At 46.0% G+C, this 21,398-nt stretch overlaps 1 protein-coding gene across 2 annotated transcripts in view; it reads left to right on the forward strand.

Annotated features, from left to right (window-relative positions):
* LSAMP (limbic system associated membrane protein) overlaps positions 1–21,398 on the forward strand; it is a 1,022,392-nt gene that overhangs the window by 592,568 nt on the left and 408,426 nt on the right. The gene's annotated exons all lie outside the window — the stretch shown is intronic.

Consider the following 21,398-nt stretch of genomic DNA (forward strand, 5'->3'; position numbering starts at 1 on the left):
ACACAGGCGCTGCATTGGGGCAACATCTGTACATTTCCTCCTGGGGTGGCAAGGTGATGTGGCCATGATGGGGAGATGCCATGTTATTGCAGGTGCTTGATGGGGGAATATATCCTGAGTCTAGACACACTGACAGGAGACTTTGAGAGGCTGGGTAACAGCTGCTGCAGCGTCCTGCCTCAAGTGGGAAGAGAGCTCAGGAGCTTTCTGTCATGGGGGTAATGTTGGTCCAGTGGGTATAGCAGCATCGGCAGACCATTGTCACCAAAGCCAAGTTGGGCTCTCACTAAGACTTGGGCTGGAAACACTGATAATAAGCTTCAAAGCCTGTTTGTTGGTTTGTTTTAAACAAACTTGGCAGCAGACTCTCAAAATGTTTACCATCTCTTGTATTAGGGAGCTAAGCTAGGTAGCATGAGGCTTGGGTTCATTGCTATGCTCTGCCATATATTTCCCATCTGATACAGAGAAGTCTGTCTGGGCTTCTAGCCCATTTGTAAAGCGGGGGTGGCAGCACTTCCCTAGCTCTCAAGAGTGGTGTGTGGATGAAGAGGTGGGAGGATGAGTACTTGCAGACTAGTGTGACTAGAAGGTGGGGAAGCAGGACGTAATGGCCTAAGGAGGAAGGGGAAGAGTGTCGAGCGGAGGGCAGTACACTCTTTCTCAACCTTGGCGGTAAATCAGGTCAGATCTCCTGGCTCGTGACCTGTTAGGTGACGTGTGGGAATTGCCATAGCAGGCTTTGGTTTTGATATGCTTGTGCCACATCTCACCTGCTGGTATTAGTGGCTAAAGCCATACTGGTACCTCTTCGCTATCTGAAGAGGTTAGGGTGGGCAGGACCCACTTCCAAAATAGCAAATTCTTCCCTTGCGACTGCAGGCGCAGCCTCGACAGGGAAGCAGGCTGTGTCTCTCCCTGCTAACACACACGCATGCACAAGCCACAGAGAATTAGCCAGATGGTTTCACTTGAAAAAATCAAAAGCACAAAGCCATCTGCTCTCCTGTCCTGGGGATCATGAACTTGACTTCTTGTCTACCGGTATAAATTGAATCTCGCAGAGTGCAGGCAACGCATGTATGCACCCAGTTTAGAAATCACTGGGCCTGATGGGGGCAAGAGGACTGGAAACAACTTCATCACTCGAGTTTCCTGTGGCCAGACGTTCCCAGTATGTGTTGCGGTAACCCTTCCACTGTGAGACAAATGCCAGCCAAATAGCTATTAGTTGTGCGAAGACATCAGCTGCAAAGAGCTGCGAGTGCCGTATGGCCACGCCTGCCTGAAGCCCTTGTTCAACAGCAGAGGGAGTGCTCACATCGCTCTTGGAGAGGGACGTGACTGCTTCTCTTTCCAATCGGGTACAAGGGAGAGAGAGCTGCTTCGAGGATGAGTTAGACACTCCTGGAAAAAAGTAGTGCAGTCCTTGATCAGTCCCCGAGATGCTCATGTATTAAACTGAGCTGACAGAGGAATGACATTGTCGTGGCATGCAAAGGGACCACCCTCCAAATGAAGATAAGAGAGGTGTTTGCATAGTTGGCATAGAGAGGAGGACAGCAGCTACTGATCGTATATTGTAAAGACACCCAGGACAAAAAGTTATTGTTTAGGGCAACCGTGTATAGAGCGTAAATACAGCTTAGGAGCCCAAATCCTTTCTCCAGTACTGGCTTGAATGGTCGATTTGGCCCTGATTCTGTTCTCCCCCTTTTGAGTTTGATTTGTGTGATTATCTCAGGAAAGAAGTCCCCTGGCTGGAACTGTTGTAGAAACCATGGCAGTTAATTCAGCATTGCAAACTAATGTTTAGTTTGTATTATTAGCGCATAATTGTTTAGTTAGGTGTTGCCAGTACTCATGTTTTGTTGTGAGGCTTGTAGTATTCATTGTGCTTCTGAAAGCCTTGCTGTTGAAGTCAAGATATTTTTTGTTTCATTGAAGCAGCATGTTTCTGGCCCTTGTGCTTTTGACAAAGAGAATGGACCTGAAAGGTTAAAAAGCAAGGGGACTAATGAAAAGAACCCAACATTTATTACTTGGGAAAAAAAAAAAACCCTTGTGATTTTTAGCTTTGAGGGCCTGACTCCTGACTTTTTTGTACTGCGGTATTGGCAATGTGGCACTGAGAAAACACGTTGTGAATTGTGGTGGTTTCCTAGGAAGTTAAATTCTCCAGGAGATGCTTTCATCCATTCAAGAATATGCAAACTTACCACATGACTCTTGTATTCAAGAAAGATAGTTGTAAAATTCCAACTCACTGCTCACAAGTAAGTAGAAAAGAAAAGATAGCTTGTAAAGAAAAAAAACCCCAAGATCCATCAAGACAAGCCCTGTTCAGCAAAAGCTTTAAAGTACAAGCTTACTTTTATGCAAAGAAATCATCCTGCTGACTTCAGTGGATTGTTTTGTGTTCATACCCAGATGATTCTGAAGAGAAAATAGGCTGGAGGAAACGAAACTGGGAAGCGCTAGTGGACAGTTCATGAATTGGAGGAGGTAGAATTAAGCTAATAAATGATTCATTCAGAATTGTTTACCCAGCTTTAGCTAGCATCAGGAGGGAAAGAATGCAAATGGGGCTGATTATCCAGATTCACTTTGTGTCAGTGAGTAGTTCTTGGCTCAGGAACTCTTCCTACAAAGGGAAAGGTTGAACACTCCATCATTTGAGAACATTTATCACAGAATTGGACAAAAGTCTGAGAATGCACTGCAGGAAATCCTCTCGGCAGAGTGGAGGGCTGGATTCCCCAGGTGCTCTTTCCTTATCTGCTATGATGCTTTAGTGTTGGTAACCATGCAGATTACTAGCAGAACTGCCTGAATGAAATTGCACTGAGGGAACTCTCCCATAAGAGTTGAACACAATAAGGGTTGCTAATAGAGGTACAGCAAAATCCTCGTCAAATAGCTAACTCTTTCTTGCAGAAAAAATAGCTAGGCTAAACTAAAAATACCTGGCTGATTCCCTGAAAAATCTTTACCCAGCTCTGCCTCAAATGAGGATTTTGGAGCTGGATCCACCCACCAGTTCTAGTGACAAGCAGCAGGAAGCCCAAGGCAAACCCCACACTGATGGTACCGCTCAAGATAGCTGAATTTGCTGTTCCTCAATGCCACTTAACAAGCAACCCACAGCAGAGAGAAGACAGGCCTGGCTGTTTTGTAGCCTCCTGTAAGCTATAGCAAACAAGGACTGCTAGCCAAATAGAGGACAGAGTAATCTCTTTGTGGATGAGATACCTTTAATTAGGTAGCTTCCCTTGAGAATTGGTTCACCTGACAGTGACATAGGACAAAGTCTGATATGAGTCAAAATTATGAGTTGTGAGGACACAGCAACAATTCTAACAGTTTCTTGGGGGTGCACTGGGGAAGAGGAGGAAAACTCCCACTTCTGTTTGAAGTTATGATGAGGTTACTTTCAGAACCTGTTATGACATACTGGAAGAGAGGGCCTGGGAAGACATGGACTCTCCACCACTGGGAGTTTAGAAGAGTAGGTTGGACAAACGGTTATCAGGAATGATTTTAATATAGTTGATGCTTCTGGGGGGTAGAAGATGGCTAGGCGATTCAGCAGGGGTCTTCCAGCTTTACGTTGTATGTAGTGTAATTTGTGGGGCAGGGCTAAGTAATACCCAAGGTGCCATTGGCTCTCTTGTGATTGCAAATGGTCAAGAACTCTGCTTAACAGGTGGCCCTTCTCAGCATCACTTTGGGACGTGGGAACTAATGATGTTATAGGAGGAATGACAGCCACTCACTCATGAACCCAGCCGCCTTCAGCACCTTAAGTTGTCTTTGGAGGTCTCCCATCCAAGAATCTGAATTAATGCTCCCCTGGAACAGGGAGAGAGAGGGAAGGAGATTTATAGTGGTTTGCAAGCCCGAGAGAGAAACCATGACTAACAAGCTAATTAGCCCCTCAAAAGCTGGTAGACAAATGGAGAGGAAAAGAGTCTCTGTCTAACCTGCAGCTTATATTTTACACATCGTGAGAAGGCAGCTTGCCTGCAGGGGCCAGCAGAGTTTGACAGGAGAGCGACTTTCAGTGCTTCTGCTTCCCTCTGACACACAGTTGGTCTCCTGCGGTGGCACAGAGCACTCTCCACCTCACAGGGGCCACTGCAGTGGTGGCAATCATTCACAGGGTTTCCTTTTAAACAAGATGTCTGAGGTGCAGGTAAGGGAGTATTTGGTGCTGGAGCAAGGGTGAAGCTGGTGGAGGAGGGAGAGCCAAGGAGCACTTTGTGCCCTACATTCCTCGAGGCTCCTGCGGTGCAGGTTTTAGAGAGAGAGGGAGCAGCCCACCCCACCTCCATCTGTGTGAAATAGATGGAACATAAGAAATGTTTTAAATAATTGAATAATGAAATGAATATATTAATGCTCAGAGAGCGGGAGAGGGCTGCTGGGCTGGACTTATTCAGCCAAACAGCCCCTGACAAGCCAGGCAAGAAGTAGGGTCAGCATTTATTCCTCTAGAGCAGATTGAAGGCGGGGTACTGTGTTCAGTGGCTATCCATAGAGCTTTCCTTTCTTTCTCCCATTTCTTTCTTCAGTGATTCCAGCTGCTTTTCTTTCTTCAGGTGGTCTCCTCTGCCTCACTCTCATACTTTGCTGTCTCTAGATCTTCTTTCTCCTCTGTTTTTTCTTTCTCATCATCATTCCCTTTTGCATCCTTATCTTCCCATGGCTTTATGCTGTTTAATCCTCCAAAACACAGACAGCCTTCTCAGAGAGCATATATCCATCTCCAACGCATATGGCCACCCTGATTCTGTAGCCACTTGATTTCTTAGAAGCATTTAATTACAGGTGAGATTTATCTTCTCTCTAGATACTCCATCTCTCATTCAGGAGACAAGTAAGTGTCTTAACACCAAATGCAATACATTTCTAGAAACACTTGGACAGCTGACAGCTGAGGTTGGCAGTCTGAACCATCAATTTGCTTATGTAGGAACACAAGTGCAGAAGTGAGTTGGGTTTGGTAAGTCAGGCAGTAAATGGCACAGGAGTTGGTATTAAGAACGGTTGAATTATAATTCTAGTGAAAAATATGGAGTGATAGAGCTGGCCGCAAACAGCTGCTGCACATCATTTATTATAGTCAGCTCTGCCAGTGCCCCCCCACTCCTGCCTTGCAGCCCCCCCACCCCCAGCTCTCCCAACCTTGGGCTCCCCACACCGGCTCTGCAGTGCTCCCCGGCTGCCCTGCAGCCCCCTGCCCTCTCCCTGCTATTTAAGGACTTAATTGCTCTTCGTGGAGGCTGCCAGTGCTGCTGATGCATGCAGCGGTTTGTCAAAACGATCATTCAATTCCAGAACATTACAGGAAAACGTGCTGATTCCCATCAGGTGTAACCTGAGTCATATTTCAGATCCTAAATCCAAAGTACTTAAGGAATCACCCAGCCATTTTTGTTTGTAAATGTAAATGAAAATCATTCAATTAGTAGCTTTGCGCTGCTTGAACACTTTTTTTTGCTTTCCCAGATCTTCCTGTTTGAATTATTTGGGGAGCAGAACCTTCAGAGATCTTGTAGCCCTGACTTTTGAAGTCAGTGGGGTCGTGTCACCTTAGCTAAGCAGAGAAGTTATGCTGTTGCTGTGCTTTACTGAATGTGCTCATTTGGGAGCTTTTTGTTGAAAGAGAGGTTAAAATGTACAGAGTATAGATTAGGGCAGGAATGGGTTCAGAAGCATGTGAGAAGAGAGTGAGGAGCTGGGAGGAGCTAGAAGCTGGAGGGGCTGTTGGATATGTTGGAAACTTGATTCTTCTCCTAAGATCATGAGAAGACTCCACAGGTCTACATACATGGGGTAGCCTGAATAAAAACCACATAAAATACATCTACAAAATACTTATATAAAAAGTATCTATGGAAGAGGAGCCTGTGGTATGGATCATAGCAGCAGCTGGTGAAGAGAGGAGATGCTGGTGTAGAAAGACAGATGATTTCTGGGTGCAGCATGCGGGGACGGGTGGAGAGGAGGAAAGCACAGGGACTTTAAAAGTGGCAGCTCTCTCCTTCATCTGGGTATTTCTTATGCAGAGTGAGTGTAACCCTCCAATGCGTCTTCCAGTTAGTGACACCCAGGAAATGTTTTATGGATGAGGCTCCATCACCTGTTGGCATGAAGAGGAGAAGGCAGAGCCACCGGTGATGGATGATCACTTGGAAACTGCACTGTGTCCTCTGCACCCTCCGCCTCCCTCTCCATGCCTCTTTATCATGCATCATTGCAGTAGCATCCACCTGCAGCTGCCACGAAACTCCCACTTCCCAGCTTCTCTCCCTCTTAACTTCCAAGATGTTCTGCCATACTTCCCCTTCTCTGAAACTGCTTTTCTAAGTCAGAGATGTTGTCACCTAAATGGATGAACTGTGTGTGTTTCTGTAGGTGACAGTGAGAGAGAGAATTCTTCTCTGGACAGATTGTATAGAACATCTTGCATAATAACCCTCGTTTAACCCTCAGTGAGCATCCTGGTGTAAATCAGAGGGGTTTGTGCCATGGGGAAAAAGGAGCGGGATTTTTCAGTTGTTTTATTTTGGGTTGTCGTGGGTATGTGCTGCCAATTTGAAACTTTTGTATGCAGTATTTTGTTTTTTTTTTTCCCAAATGCCCTCTTTCTCTGCATCTCTCTTCTCACTATAAACTGCAGTTACTAATGCCATGGGAGATGGCCAAAAATGACCACAATGGGTACTGGAAAGCCCTGGCCCCCAAACCAGACAAAGTAAGGAGAGACAGAGAGTTTCAAAGGTGGCTGGCCAATCCCCCTGATAATACTTGTTTGCTGAGCAGCCTCTAAATTCAAGCACTTGTCAGAATCCCATTTAATAAAAGTAATTTTCCAGATACTTTTGAAAACATAGATAGAGCCTAGGTACTGGCCACTGTTTTAGCATGCCTATTCTTGGATGGCGCAGTCTCAATTAAACCTTCCCGTTCAATCTCCAGCCATCAGGCGCTCCCTTCTGTGACTGCCAAGTCCAGTTTGCAGAAGCAGGTCTCTGACTGTGAGCTGTGTTATTGCCATGCCAACCCTTCCTTTCTTTCTGAATCCCTGAGCCCATCTTTGTTTTTGCTTCCTGCAGAAGGTCTTGTGTTAGTTCCACGTTAATCAGTAGGCAGTTCACTTCAGTGCATCACTTAGTCTAATCTAGGTGGTACCCAAGCTTTCCCATCTTTTCTACTTCTCTGTAAACAGGAGTTTGTTTCGGTTATATGGGAGTCCCAGAAAAGCTCAGTAGCACTGGTACACTGCATACAGAGAGCAAAACCCCAGGGCTGTTTCAAGCATGCAATTCTGGCTCCTGGTATGGTGGCAATGGCAGCGTAGCCAGGCGCCTCCAAACCATGTCTATTATCAGCCTCTTAAGGGCTTCCTTCCCAAGCTGTAAGTCAGAGTAGTCCAGAAGATGCCAAGGGACCCGGGACTGAGCTGTGCCTGCACTGCATCTATAGGCAGCATAATCATACTAGGCTGAAACTCTCCTAAATGCCTGCTCCAACTCCCATGCGTTACGCGCACGGGCACACACCTATAGTGCGCATCCAGCAGGCCTGGTGGCAGTGTAAGATGAATGGCAGGGAGCGTTGCTGTGGCACTGCCCCACCCCAAACACCAGAATTTGTCCTGATTGCCAGCGAGCTGGGGATACAGGCTAATAATGGGTCCTCAGGAGCGACTTTTCTCCCCTGTGTAGCTTTTCCCTCCTCCCCTCTCCCCCTTCCTTCGCCTGAGTGTTTAGCTCTGAAAAGAATAATTTATCAAATCATTTTTATTCAGCTTCGGAGGAGGAAGCAAAAGGATGGTGGGGAAAAAAGGGTCCTTTGCTGTTTTAATTGCTTTGCGGCGTACTTGTGAGAGTGGAGCTGGGCTTATCAAAGCCGGCGCAGCTGAGTCCCTGCCACTCGCTAATGAGAGCTGCCACGTGACCAGCCACGCTCCTCTGATGGACCAGATAGTGCCTCAAACCAGGCAGGGACTCAAACACTTAGCAAGTTAATTTAAATGAGGAGCTATAAAGTTTAAACAGGAGGCTGGGGGAGCTTGTTTTACAAGGACTTTGGAATCAAATTAAAGGGTTTATTTATCTAAAAAAAGGCAAAATGAGACATGCAGTCTAGGATGTTGTTTGGCTTGTTTTTTTCAGATGATTCATTTCTGAGTCAGGTGTCAGGGTCTAGGAAGAAGAAGGTTATTTTTTTCCTTGACCGAATGAAACCCAGGGAACCAGCTGAATTCCTGGAGCTCATTCATTTCTTTTTGTGCCTGAGGGTGTCTTTTAAGAGCTTGGTGCTGCAGTGACTCCACAGGGCTGCCGTGGAATGCGGTGGGATCTGGTCGCAGGATTGTGAGCACCGTGGCTCTTGGCCAGAGAGCTGCTAAAATTGGTGGTCACCTGGGTGCCAGCTACACGCACTCACACCTTCAGGGAGAACTACCAGGGCTTCCAGGGAGCTCTGCAAACTGCCTGGTTTTGCACCACACAGTCAGTGCACTCCTGCAGCCCCCCATGGCTCTCCTGCCGTGGGCTGCCCATACCAGCTCTGCAGCACCACAGGAACAATCCCAGGTGGCCATGCCTGCTGAGTCCTAATCTCTTGGTAAAATTTGCTTTCATTTCCACTCAGTTTAGACCCATTGTAAGCCAAGTTCTGCAAGATGATCATTTATACCAGCTGCCAATGTTTTCAGGTTACATCACAACTAGCGTCCTGACCTCCAACATCTCCAGTTATTTAGGATAAGAATCCCCACGCTTTGCTGTGGCGTTTCAGGGATGTCTTGCAGGACACCTTGTAGCTGATCTTCATATGGCTGTACCAAAAAGCCAGTTTCAACACAGATACCGCATCTTGAGCAGCCTGAACTAACATCAGTTGGCCCTGTTTTGAGTTGGATGTTGGATCAGGTGACATCCTGAGGTCCTTTTTGACTTTATTTTATGATTCTATGGTTTTGTGATCCTGCTGTTTTGGGGATGAGTCTAGCGTAGCCCTGTATCTGTATCCTAGGCTGGTACACATCAAGGAAAGTGACTTATCCCCAGCACAGGGTTCAGCTCAGTGATAGAAATAAAGGGAACAGAGGGTGTGAAGGAGGAGACTAATATCTCATACTTAAGTTCTTTTTCGATAAAATTGTTCATGTCCCTTCTGGCTGTCATCACACTTAGGTTTCACATTTTTAATTAAAAACCCCATAGCTGAATTTTCTGTAATATTGTAAAAGTGAGAACTGAATTCTACCTGGCTGCTTGTCAGTTTCTTCATATGAAGAAACAATGTCGGTTCTCTAAAATATCAAACGTGAATAAAATATGTTGGTTTTTTTTTTTTAATCTTAAAGTAAAAAAATAGTTTCATAAAAAGCTCTCTTGAAAGCAATGATGGGACAATCTATTATTAAATGAAACAAATCAATATTAATGCAATCTGATGGCTGAGATTTGCTTGAGTAGTATTTTATATTCATGTGTATGCTGTTAACTCTGCCTTATTAGATATGTGCAACATGGGTGAGTTAAGGTTGCTGTGGGAACCATCATTTTTTAAATTTCCTGACTTTTACGCACATAAAGTCAACCCCAAGCTAGCTTGCATTAATATCATGTAATTTCCTTGATTGAAGAAAGAGTGTTGGAGTATTTTATTGTCTGTGTTCCTGCATTCAATTGCATGTTCAACCAAAATAAGTTCGATTCCTAGCCCTACACTAAAGAATTAGAGCAGCAGAGCTGGAGCTTGCTTTTAGAAAAGAGCAACAGCTCTGAACGCCACCACAATCCACAGACTTGAAGGCTTTTTCCATTGTGTGCTGCTCTGCCCTATGACAGTGGCATACACACACATATCCTGTCATGCAGCACGGAACCAAGGGGTAGAAATAGATCGTCTAGGATTTAGTACCTTAGGCAAGCCATTTTCCCTGGTGTGTGATATGACCCTTCCAGATGCATAGGGTTGCATGAAAAAAGGCTGAAATGACCAAACCATGTGTAGGGCAATACCACAAATTCCCCTAGTTCCACCCTCCCCGCCCTTCTTCTTCCTTCTTGACATGTTCTGATACTCTGTGTATATCACCAAGTGAATGGGATGCTGGTTTGAGATTTCACCATGCTCTTTGCAGTTCAAATATGTCTTCCTTCTGCTACGCCTACTCCTGAGTATCGGACAGCTAGATAATTTCCACCTCTTATTCAGAATGAGGGAAATTGCCTATTGCTAATTAACTACAACTTACAGCACAAATGCCTATAGCCATGTTGGCTGCAGGCTCTTTATAGTCAATGGAGAGATAGCCACAATTAGGGAGCAGTTTATCTGACATTTCCACCTGATGTGCACAATAGGATGAGATGATTCAGGCTTTGGAAGTCCATACTGACCTCTAGGAGTGTGGTCTAACTCAAGAGGAGCCTTCTGCGTTAAACGTGACCAAATTTAGCCCTAGTATACCCACAAGTAGATAGCAATAATATGCAAAGACACCCAGCCGAGACATTAACAACCTAACTACATGCTAGCGTAGTGTACTGCTTGGCTACTTAGCCCTGCAGAGGAAAAAGCCTCCATAAGCCTGGCTGGAGTGCTGTTTTGCTACGAAGACGTTGCTTCTGGTACCAAAACTGGCTTGCGGATCTTGGCAAAGCTCTGCTTTCTGCCATAGAGACATAGCCTCAGGACCATCTCTTTTGTTGGATATGGTTTGCACTGTTTGGTACATTTTCAAGCACTTCTAATCAGCACGTGACATTTTAGCGTGAATGTGAGTTTAGCTAAAGCTGGATTTGGCTGCTGGAATAACTAGTGAAAATACTGGTTCATCTGTTGTACTTGTTAGTGCTGTTGGAAAAGGACATGTAAATCTGGGAATAGATGCGGGAAAGAAGAACCTGGAGCTGATGTCCCAGGTCGATCTACTTCGGAGCTATGGGAAATAGCGAATCAAGCCTCTCTGTGTGAGAAGCAACCAATCTTCAAGACGAGCCTGGCCTCTCTCGGCTAATGACGCCAATCAAAGTGAGTGGTATGAATGGTAGTGGTCCTTTTGTGCAGGAACTGAGAAGACAGCATGGATCCCACTTTAAGGTCATATGTTGCGTGGCAATAACTCTGCTTGTGCAAGGGGCTACCTGTGGCAATGTCTGACTGATTTCCTTCAGTGAATTGTTTTAGCTCTTTAGCAGAGATAGGATCATCCACTTCACTTGTATTGTGGTGTGTTCTAAAACTAATTTATCGTCTCATGCCTTCGGTGGATGGTGCTGCCTTTTGCAACAATTTGTGTTTCAGAAAGATAACTTCAGGCCAGTCATTCTGATCCTTTCAGTCCAGAGAGGAAATTTCCTTGGGGCAGAAGTAGTTAATAAAAGTTAAGTCATCCAGTAAGGGGACAGAAAAAAATACCACGTGACTGAGATGGCCAATTAGACATCATGAATATTCAGAATTCTCTAATCGAGTGAAAGCTCATTACAGACACCCAGACTGAAATTTGCTCATGTAAAATATTCATTGAACAATTTTGCATAAATAAATAATAAACAATAATAAATGCATAAAAATGTGTTCATAGACCATCTATCAGCAGGAGGGAAGAAAAGGACAGAATGTGCTAAATAAACTGTGTGTAATGAGTAATCTGTCCACTGCTAGTTTTGAGCTCTCCCATGGTAGGTCTGCTATGGAGATCTGACATGAGCATCTCTCTTCTGGGAGGGATGTGAAATAGGGCCGCTTGGAGTAGATGAAGACACCGAGCTACACCGCCTTAAGGGAGCGGGGTGTCTAAGATTGGGACTTAGCTTATGATAGATGTAATGGAGTCTGAGAGTTGTCTGAACACGTGAGCTGGAGAAGATTACTGGATTTGAAGAAGAAGATTCAGACCCATTTCCATCTAAGAGCAAGAGCAGCCGCCTGTCCAGCCAACAAAGGTTTACAAAACTCCTCCCGATACAAAGGATGTGTTCAGTTTCACCTGTTGTCATAGGGCGATGCAGAGGGAGAACAAAATTAAAACTGTAGTGTGTGTGTATGAGGTGCAGGGGAATGCATATCGCTGGACACATGCAAACAGACTGTACACAAACAGAAAAAGGTCAGAGCTGCATATGAAATAACTGCAAATGACTGTGTATGCTCTGCCTACCTGTTTGGTTAACAGAGCCAGGGGAAGGGGAGGGGGAGAGAAATCAAAGGGCTGTTTCAATAAATGTGAAAACTAAAATCCACAGTTGTCAGGAGAGAATACCAGGCAAAGGGTACTAAGCTGTGATTGGAGACAGTTATGAGTGAAAAAGTCTCATGCCCAGTCCAGTCTCAAACCATACTGTGCTGGGGCCCATCTGTGGAGCATCTGGCTCTTAGGAAGTCTATGAGACAGCCTGACCTATTAAGCATGGGCTAGACGAGAGCTGTATACCTCGGGGCAGGAACCATCATTTTTGTTGTTTGTTTGCACAGATACCAGCAGAAAAGCACCCCATTCTCCAGCTATGCCCCATCATAAGAGCAGTGAACGGAACAGTTGTGGGGACATCGTATATGCCTCCTGGGCAGGTGGAGAAGGGATGTGAGATCTCAGGTTGCCCCTTACTCTCATTCTGTAAAAGTCATCGCTTACCTATGGTAAACCTTTGCGTGTCCCCTTCGCCCACACAGTAATTACCTGACAAGTATCCCAAGTATCTGCCCACACAGCAAATTACATGGCAAATTTCCTGTAACTACATGGTGATTACCTGGTCCTTCATGCTGCCGGGTAATTAGAATCTGAAAGTGTTTTGTAAAGGTTAATTTATGTGAGACTGATCACACCCCCTCGGCCTACCCCAAGCCCAGGACTTCCACTTTCACGTACGGGACTCGTGCTCTTCTGTGGCACCACCTGTTCCACTTCACCCTTGGGAGGGATTTAACATCTCTGTGGATCAGGGCAGAGAAGGCAGCCAGGGCTGGGTAGACTTTTATCTGTTGTCAACCCCCATGTGCTCAGTCCCCAGCAGATAAATGCATGATGCTGCCACAACCACAGGAGTCTGATATGAGGCTCCCTAACAGCTGTGGTCCCCAGGAGTTTGGCTTAGAGCTGCTCAGGCCCCTGCCATTCTCTCTGGAGAACCCACCACATTAAGCTACCCTCCCTGTTCTGCCTTACAGACGTAATCACTGCTCTTCTACTGACCAGCCAGTATGGGAGAATTAACGTTGGAAAAGGAAAAAAAAAAAAAAGACAGAAAAGAAGAACCGTTACGCTCCCTTTCCCACCCACCAGTGAAATCTCACATGGGGATTTTCTATTGAAGTGGGTGATCATGTGTCTTTCAGCCTGGAGTTTTGAGCTTTCATGGCTGGATTTTCCTCTGTTAGAGAGAATCCCTCCTTCTTTAACTGGCTGCAAATCCCTACCCTGTTTTCACAAGTCAGTTAACTATCTAATCACACAGTTTTATTGCATGCTTAGCCATGAAACACCCCGTACTGCCAGATGCTATAACAGACTGTATTAGGGAAATAATAACAAGGCAATTCAGAAGGCTCATCTCATAGCTGCTGGGTAATTTAGTGACCAGGCTGTTCTGTAATTTTGTTGTCACCGTGGCTCTGTGGATTTGGCTGGGAAGAACTGTGTCAACACATGTGCCATTTGCTGTGACGGACTGCGTGTTGTACAGCAGCATTGCATGGGAGGAGTTGGTGCGAGTGACAGTTAGGGGAGTCTGCTTGTTTGTGTTTATTATTAGTCAGGGTGGACCTCTGCAAGGGGACTGATCACAGGTTTCCTTTCTGACTGGTTCATTGGAGAGACAAAACACAAGAATGGTAGCAGAGGCTGTACCCCCTAGAATTGGTCTCTCCAGGGGAGGGTTGATGAGGATGAACAGTGTGACGATAGTGGAAAATATGGAATGGGAACTGTTTATCTGGGCAGGGCAAAACGTTACCCCCTGGGGCTCTGGCAGATTAACACTTCTGCAAGCACCAGGATTTGTTGAAAAGAGGAAGACAGAGAATGCATTAAACCATCTGTTTCCCTCTTGCAGTACACTGTAGGGCTGGAACAGAGATGAGTGTGTCTCCTTGTTCATCACTTCTACCTAACCATGAGAGATGGGAGATTGAGTACTGGCAAGAGACATTTAAAGACGAGTGATATTCGGCAGGAGCCTCAGTAAATTCATATTTACTAGCAAAGGAGGAATAGCAGTATACGAGAGATGTGCAAGTGAGACATTTTCGTTCCATCAGTCCTTGTCTTTGCGCTCTGCGCCTCAGCATGAACTCAGACATGGCTATCAGCTTTTCCAACTGTCTGGGCAGAGTCTGGGTTTGGGTTTGAAACATCTCTCTTCTCTTCCCAACCCAGACCGTTTCCCTCTCTCTCAGTAACAGCACAGCACAGTCCAGGCTTGAGCAATAGTGTAAGGCACTAGAAGGTGATTAGGGTAAATGGAGTGTTCAGGCTCAGGGGTGAGCTTGAGTCTTCAGCTAGCATGATGGTATTAGTGGGCCTCCTGAGGACCTGTGCAAGTGGTGGTGGTGGAGAGACATACATGTAGGAAGAATAGGAAAGCAAAATGTGTATATGACAACATGACAGCACGTGTGAGTTTGTGGGAGGCTGTGTGCAAGTGATGGTGTGTGAGTGTGTGACTGGGCAGCTGTGTGGAAGTAGGTGTGAGTGATACAGGCATGGAACGGGTGTGTAAATTTGAGACTATGGGAGAGAGAGAGACTGCATGAGTCCTGTGTTTCTCTTGGGAGCCCAGGGAGTTCATCCAAAAATGCCTGTACTTCTGAGAGCTAGGGCGCATGTGTAGGTAGTGGGTACCCGTACACTGCAGTGTGGTGCTGCATGAGATGAAGATAACATTGAGAGAAGATGCAGGCTATGCTAACGGCTGATCATTCCTTGTGACTTTTATGTTCCATCTCTGACTTTTAGCAGCAGGGAAGGGGGGAGGGAGGCGTCATTCTGGAGATTGTTGTGCATAGCTGTTGCATTGCACAGTGCAAAGGAACGCAAAGCAGCCTAACTGCAAGGTGCATTTTGAAAACGAAGCCAATAGCATCAGCTGGGACCTTTGACCAAAGGGTCTATTAGGAAGATCTTTGTTCAGGCAGGTAGATGGGAATGGCTTCATTAAAGATGTGAAGAGATGTCTTGGGCTGCCTGGGTAAATCCACTTCACTGGGAATTGAGGTTGATGGCATAACTCCCCCTCGCTCCCCGGTCATTCATGAGGGAAAGCTGAGCTCTAATGCCTTTTATGAAAGATGGTGACGGTTGCTTGATTAAAAAGAGTTAGACGGGCCTGTTCCGGCCTTTCTGTTGTCTCACCTGCTTGTGGCATGTACCCTGGACAGTCTCCTATTATGGGACAAGGCCTTTTTTCTCTCATATGAGCTGAGTGGTCTCAGCCTAGGAAAAGATGCCAGTCCCCCTTGCAATGCCCTTCTCCAGAGTGGTTAGGGTAGCAGGAAAACAAACAGAAATCTGCCTCCAGCCATGCCACCCATTCATAACCCAAGCCTCAAATGGGCTACTGGGGCCTGAGTATCTAGGCTACTAAAAGGATAAGAGTGTAGATGCCTCACCTTGTCCTCGTGCTGTGGCAGGCAGCTGGGCAAGGCATCCTGGTGAGCCCTCCAAACATGCTGGTGCACACAGGCCCTGGGAAATTTGCACTTGTGAAATTACATGTGTGTAAGATGTGAAGTATTGGGACATGTTGGCACTCTTGCATACCAAAGGTTGCCTACACTCTGTGACAGGCAGTGACTGCCCCCTGCGTGTCCGTGGCCCAAAGCCATGGAGGCCAGCAGGCAGGTGGCCTCTCCAGCTCATGGCAGCACATGCTTACACCCAGCAGCGCAGGCAGGGGCACACAGCAGTGTGCAGCAGTCGGCAGAGGCTCAGCCCCAGTGCTGGGCAGAAGGCAGGAAAAAAGCGCGTGGGGATATGGGGGCAAAGTGACTACCGATATAAGGAACAGTTCCCTCAGCTTTATTGAGCTGCCCTGGAAGAAGCATCTGCTTTGCAGGACCTATTCTTCTCCCAAAATTACTATAAAGTTTATTGCTTAGTTGCATTTTTCTTTCTCTGTTCTCACATTTCCTTCATCTGGACAAGATGAGAAAGGAAAGGCATCAAAGCAGGCCTCCAACATTGTCCAGATATCAGATGAGGAGTATGTGTGTTCAGAGGGGCTTGGATCTTCAAGGTAAATACTGGATGCTCTGGGAAGAATGGAGATTGCAGGGGGAAGGCTTCGACGTTTCACGAAGGAAATGAACTGGCTGGTTGTTATGTATAAACTAGATGGGAGGTACAAGAATGAAGAGGTGGCAATTAGGAGGCTGTTTGGCGTTTGAGAGATGAAGGTTCAATTTCACGCACAGCCGTGTCAACGCACAGCCTTGTGATGTGGGACAGGTCATTTAGTCCCCTACTGCCTGAGTTCACCGTTGCAATATGGCAACGGCATCTGCCTTACAGAAGCATTAAGAACACAAATACTCTACCACAAGGCACTGAGGTATCACAGAAGGAAAGCAAGAACACACAGGTACCTAGAATGAACCATGTCCATGTAACTCACCCCAACAGCGTCAGAAACCATTTGATGCTAAGGGTCCAGCTGATGGTCTAGCTACTAGACTGTGGGCAGTTAAACAGGAGCTGTTTCTTGCTCAGTGCTTTGACAATGCCTAGCAAATTACACACTGTTCTTGGTTGGTTCCTAGACATTACCATATTCTTAAATAATCATCCTTTGCAATTCCTCTGATAAAAGTGAATGGGCTTAGATTTCTCTACTTCTGCTTCTGCTGGAGGGGCACAGTTCAGCATATACCAAGAAGTGCCCCGTACACGTGCAATGGAGCACAAATTCTGTGCACGCACATGCACAGAGTTAAGGAATTCACATTTGTTTATTGGTGAAGCTGCTGCTTAAAGCTGGAATGAGGTGGTATGTCACCATGCCACTTTTTTATTGCGGAGATGACTTTGCCTTCACTTTTTGGAGAAAACAGCTCTGTTCAGAGAGCTCTGATGATCTCAGCAAGTGCTGCCACTACTGCTGGGTTTCTGCAAGCACCCGCTGATTCAGGAGCTGTTTCTCCTCTGGAAAGCATGGTACAACCCATCAGCTGGTTGGCCCCATCTTGCTTCTGTGACTTGCCTTCTGCATCACGGCTCCCAGTGAGCTCAGCAGGAGCGGGGATGCCTGATGGGCAAGTCAGTAGAAAGTTGTCTCCTGGCCAGCAGCAACTGCTTTATCACAGCAGCCCTAGATGTGGGCACAGCTGGGGCTGTGCTACAGCTCCCTGCACCTTTCAGGGCTTCATGGTGCTCCCTCATGATTTACTAGCCTGAAGCAGTCATGGAGAGGCAAGAATGTGTACTGCTCCCTCAACCCATGTCCCCTGCTCCCTCGACCTGTGTCCCCGGTGCTTTGTTACTGTGGTGCTGCCACTTGTATGCATGTGTGTTGAGTCTCCAGTTCCTTTCCCTTTGAAGTCCTGCATCATAGGACCAATCTGTCACATGAATGTGGACCCAGTATGAGGTGATGCAGAGATCTGTCTTCACATCCAAGACGGGAATATGCACACTCACAAAAACACTGTGCCATCATCATTGTACTCTCTGGTTTGAGTTCTGGACAAGCGAACCAAGACAGCGCTGCAAGCTAGAAGCTGGTGATGCTTCCAGATGGTCAGGGTAGAGATTTTTAAATCCTTATTAGCATGCAGAGATCTGATAGGGAGTCTTTTGGGAAGAATAAGAAGGTGAATTTCCCTGGTTCTTTTTATCTCCCCAATAGTCACTTGTAAAAGTTTTTTTATTCGTATCTTGAAAGTTCTCATATGTTAGCATAAAAAAAAAAGGGGGTTGGTCTTTGCTCTACTACTACGAAGCAACAGTGAGTTCCACATGTTAGTAAGTGGGCACACTATGACATACAAAAGCAATTAATACAACTACATTGAGTGCTTTCCCATTCCTCTATTTTGGGTCATTGAACAGCAGCGTGTGGTTCACACTTGAGGTGCTAGAGGTAGTCCTGGTTATGAAATGGCAAAGATCAAACAGCATGTTCCCAGTGGCTTAGCAATAGAGAGGGACAGTATTCCCTTCTCAGGCATCAGGGTATTTAAGGCTACTTCCCCGTTATGCGCCTACAGTCAGAAATAGACCTCTGTGTCTGCCTTCTCCCTAGCTCTCCCCCCTTCCCTCTTTATTGCTGTAATAGCTTCAATGGGTTTTGAATTCCAGCTTTCAATATCCCATGACCAAACCTCTGCAGATAGCATGGAGAATTGGTTTCCATGCCTGAGATGCCGGCTTTCGGAGAGCACGTTGATGTATTGTGCTGAGTGAGGAAATGGACCAAACTAAAACTAATCTGGGAATATCAGCCGACTCTGGTGTTTTTGTGGAGGAAGTGAGGAGGGCTGGTGGTAGCCCTGATTAGTTACCCTGCTGGGTTTTAAACTGGTTTGTGAATTAAGAATTTACTGGGAACCATATGTCCTGGGCTTTATGAAAATCAAACTACAAGCTAGGCCAGCTTCAGGATTACTGGTGTGCTGAATAAATTCTGTTGCAGTGGCTGCAAGTGGGCAGGTAATTCTAAATGTTTGGCACCCAATTGTTAGGAGCAGCAGCAACAAAACACAGCAGGAAGAAGAGGAAGGAACCTGAGGTGGGATTGAATGACACCCACTTTGTGAATTCTGGCTGCTGCATCCAGCCATGTTCACGTGCGTGCGCGCACATGCACGCACGCACGTGACTCAACAGCTGATGAACACATAGCCCTGCCTGGCAAGTGAGGCAGCACGCACGTGCTCCTCATGTCTCTCCAGGTAGCTTTCCCAGCATTATTGCTTCTTCAGGCCCAGCGGGGTCCTCGCCAACCCCATTGCTGTACTTTGTGGTGGGTTGGCGCTGGGAGAGCACCCTGGAGATCACGCAGGGGGACCGCCTGGATGGATGAGCAAAGCTTTTTCCCACGGATTGCCTTGCTACAGAACCAGTCTGTATCCATGACAGGTTTACTTTGCTATCAAACCCACAAGAGACTGGCGTGACCACTTAGACTATAAATCTGCTCCTTTAATACATTTAGTCCTCGGCTAGTCATTTCTCTCCTGTGATGTTTCTCATCTCTTTTCTTCACTTCTCTGCTTCAAAGTTGCCATTAGTCCTGATTTTTTTTCCCCCTCTCATTTCTTTCCTTCTCCCGTTTTTTCTCCTATGTTGACAGAGTTGCCTGAGCAGTTTGATTACCATGCTAGGGTTCTGGTCCTGCCATAGGGGTGGACATGTTGCCTTTCCTTTTCTCCTTACCTCCCACCTCATTTTAAGATGCTTGTGCAGGCACAAAAGGGAACACCAGGACTAGACGGAAGCATTTTAAGCCTATTTATTATCCAGCTTTGCTACAGCCCTCTTCGTTTCCCTTTCAGGAATGAAATATGTGTCCATTTCTCTTTTCTACCAGCTTGTCATATTTTGCATCTTTCTGAGCTCCTATGAGCGAGGTGAAATGCCGTCATGCTGGCCTGCAAGGGAGTAAGGAAGGAGGGCCAGATTAATGGCTAGGGACCAGGGAGGTGTTATGGAGAATCCTCCACAGTTCAAGCACAGAAGATGGTGGTATCTTTGTGTTGCTAACAATTTGTAATGTTTTTTTTCCTAGAATCTGAATAGTAGGCCATACAGATGGGTTTGGAGTCCTAGAGAAAATACTTCAGCCTAGTGTCCTATTAACTCTTCTGCCTCTTCCAAAGACTCTGGGGATATGATTTCACAGCCCTTCTACCCGCTAGGTGTCTGAGAGTCTACCTGGCAAGAGGCCAGAAATTTCTTGCTTCCTAGGGTTTGCACATTTAATCCATCTGAATAAGGGAGTTAAATTGCTGTATACATCATGTGCATGTGTTTCTCTGTGTGTGCATGTGGCCAACAATGGGTTCATACACAGGTGCACACACCAGTCATGGACACAGAAACAATTAACCCTATACTCACATGAGAAGTGGGGAGAAATGGTTGAAGGAGAATTACCTGGTCCTAATGGGAGCCATAGAGATAAGGTGAAGAACAAAGCGCGTCTCCTGTGCCTGCCAGTGGAGCTGATGTGGTTGGAGGAGAGAGGGGAGGTGGCAGCCCCATGCTGTCAATGACAGTGGAGCTGCTTTCATTGAAACCAGAGCTCTGCTGGGGCTAAGTCAGCCTGAGCCGATCGAAGAATCCCTGCTGCACTGTGAACCTCTCTTCTCAATGCAGGGTACTGCATAAAGCCACCATCTGTCCTAATGCAATGTGTGTTTTTAACAGCATCAGCATCCACAGTGAATTTGTAGTGATTTTTCATTTAATCCCCTTGGCATGGCTTGCTAGTTGTTGTTTTGCTTTCAGATAACATAGCAAAAGGAAATTTCCTCCATGTTCTCTGTTGCTGGCCCTGATTTGGATCCGACAGTCACACCATTTGGAAAGGAATGAGGGAGGGAGTAATTTTCCAGTTTCACTGATGCTCTTTTTTGTAAGAGGCAGGCGCTGGGGGATTGCCATACCTGGATCACTGTGTTCAGGAGTGAGTTACTGGTCTAATAACACAGTCTTTGGCATTGGCCAGAGGAAGCTATTTCAGTAAAGGAGAGAATGGCAGTCATTGTACGCAGGGAAAGCAGTAAATTGCAGCATTGCTTCAAGAAAGAGCAGTGAGACCTCCAGGCTGAACTGGAAGAGTAGCATTTTGCAGGAGCTGCTGTTTTTTAGCAGCAAGTCTCAGCTTTTGACTTAATGGGCCACAGGGCAGATTGTACACAGAAGAAATTGAATCTGGGATCATGGAGCCTGACTTAATGAGCACGTCCTTTCTGGGCTCCAAAGACCTGCTTTGCAAGTGTTAGTTTCTCTCTCATGGAATATCCTGTATCTCTTTTCCTGTAACCTTTGGGAAGCAAAAATAAATGTTATATACATTGCACAGGGAGTGAAAAAAAAAAAAAAAAAGAAATCTTCTTCATATGACCCAAATGTCTTCCCCCACATCAAAATGTCTTGGCTGCAAAGTCTAATATTTTTTGTCATTCAAGGTGGGGGATACTGTGCTTCTGTCTTTCAGAATAAGATAAGGCTCTCATGTCTAGCCAGCTTGGCTAGATACATTGAGCAGATACAGATGGCTTAAATTCTGCCTAAAGTCTTGTGTTTCTCCATAGCTGGCTCTAGCCTTTCAAAAGTTCATATCCAGAAGTGATTAGCAAGGGCTCTTAGGTCGAATTGAGACCATTCAAATTTGGCTCCCAGTCGCTGAATTTTGGATCTCTGCAGG

This window comes from Calonectris borealis, chromosome 1 (assembly GCF_964195595.1).
Source record: "Calonectris borealis chromosome 1, bCalBor7.hap1.2, whole genome shotgun sequence".
NCBI classification, from domain to species: domain Eukaryota; kingdom Metazoa; phylum Chordata; class Aves; order Procellariiformes; family Procellariidae; genus Calonectris; species Calonectris borealis.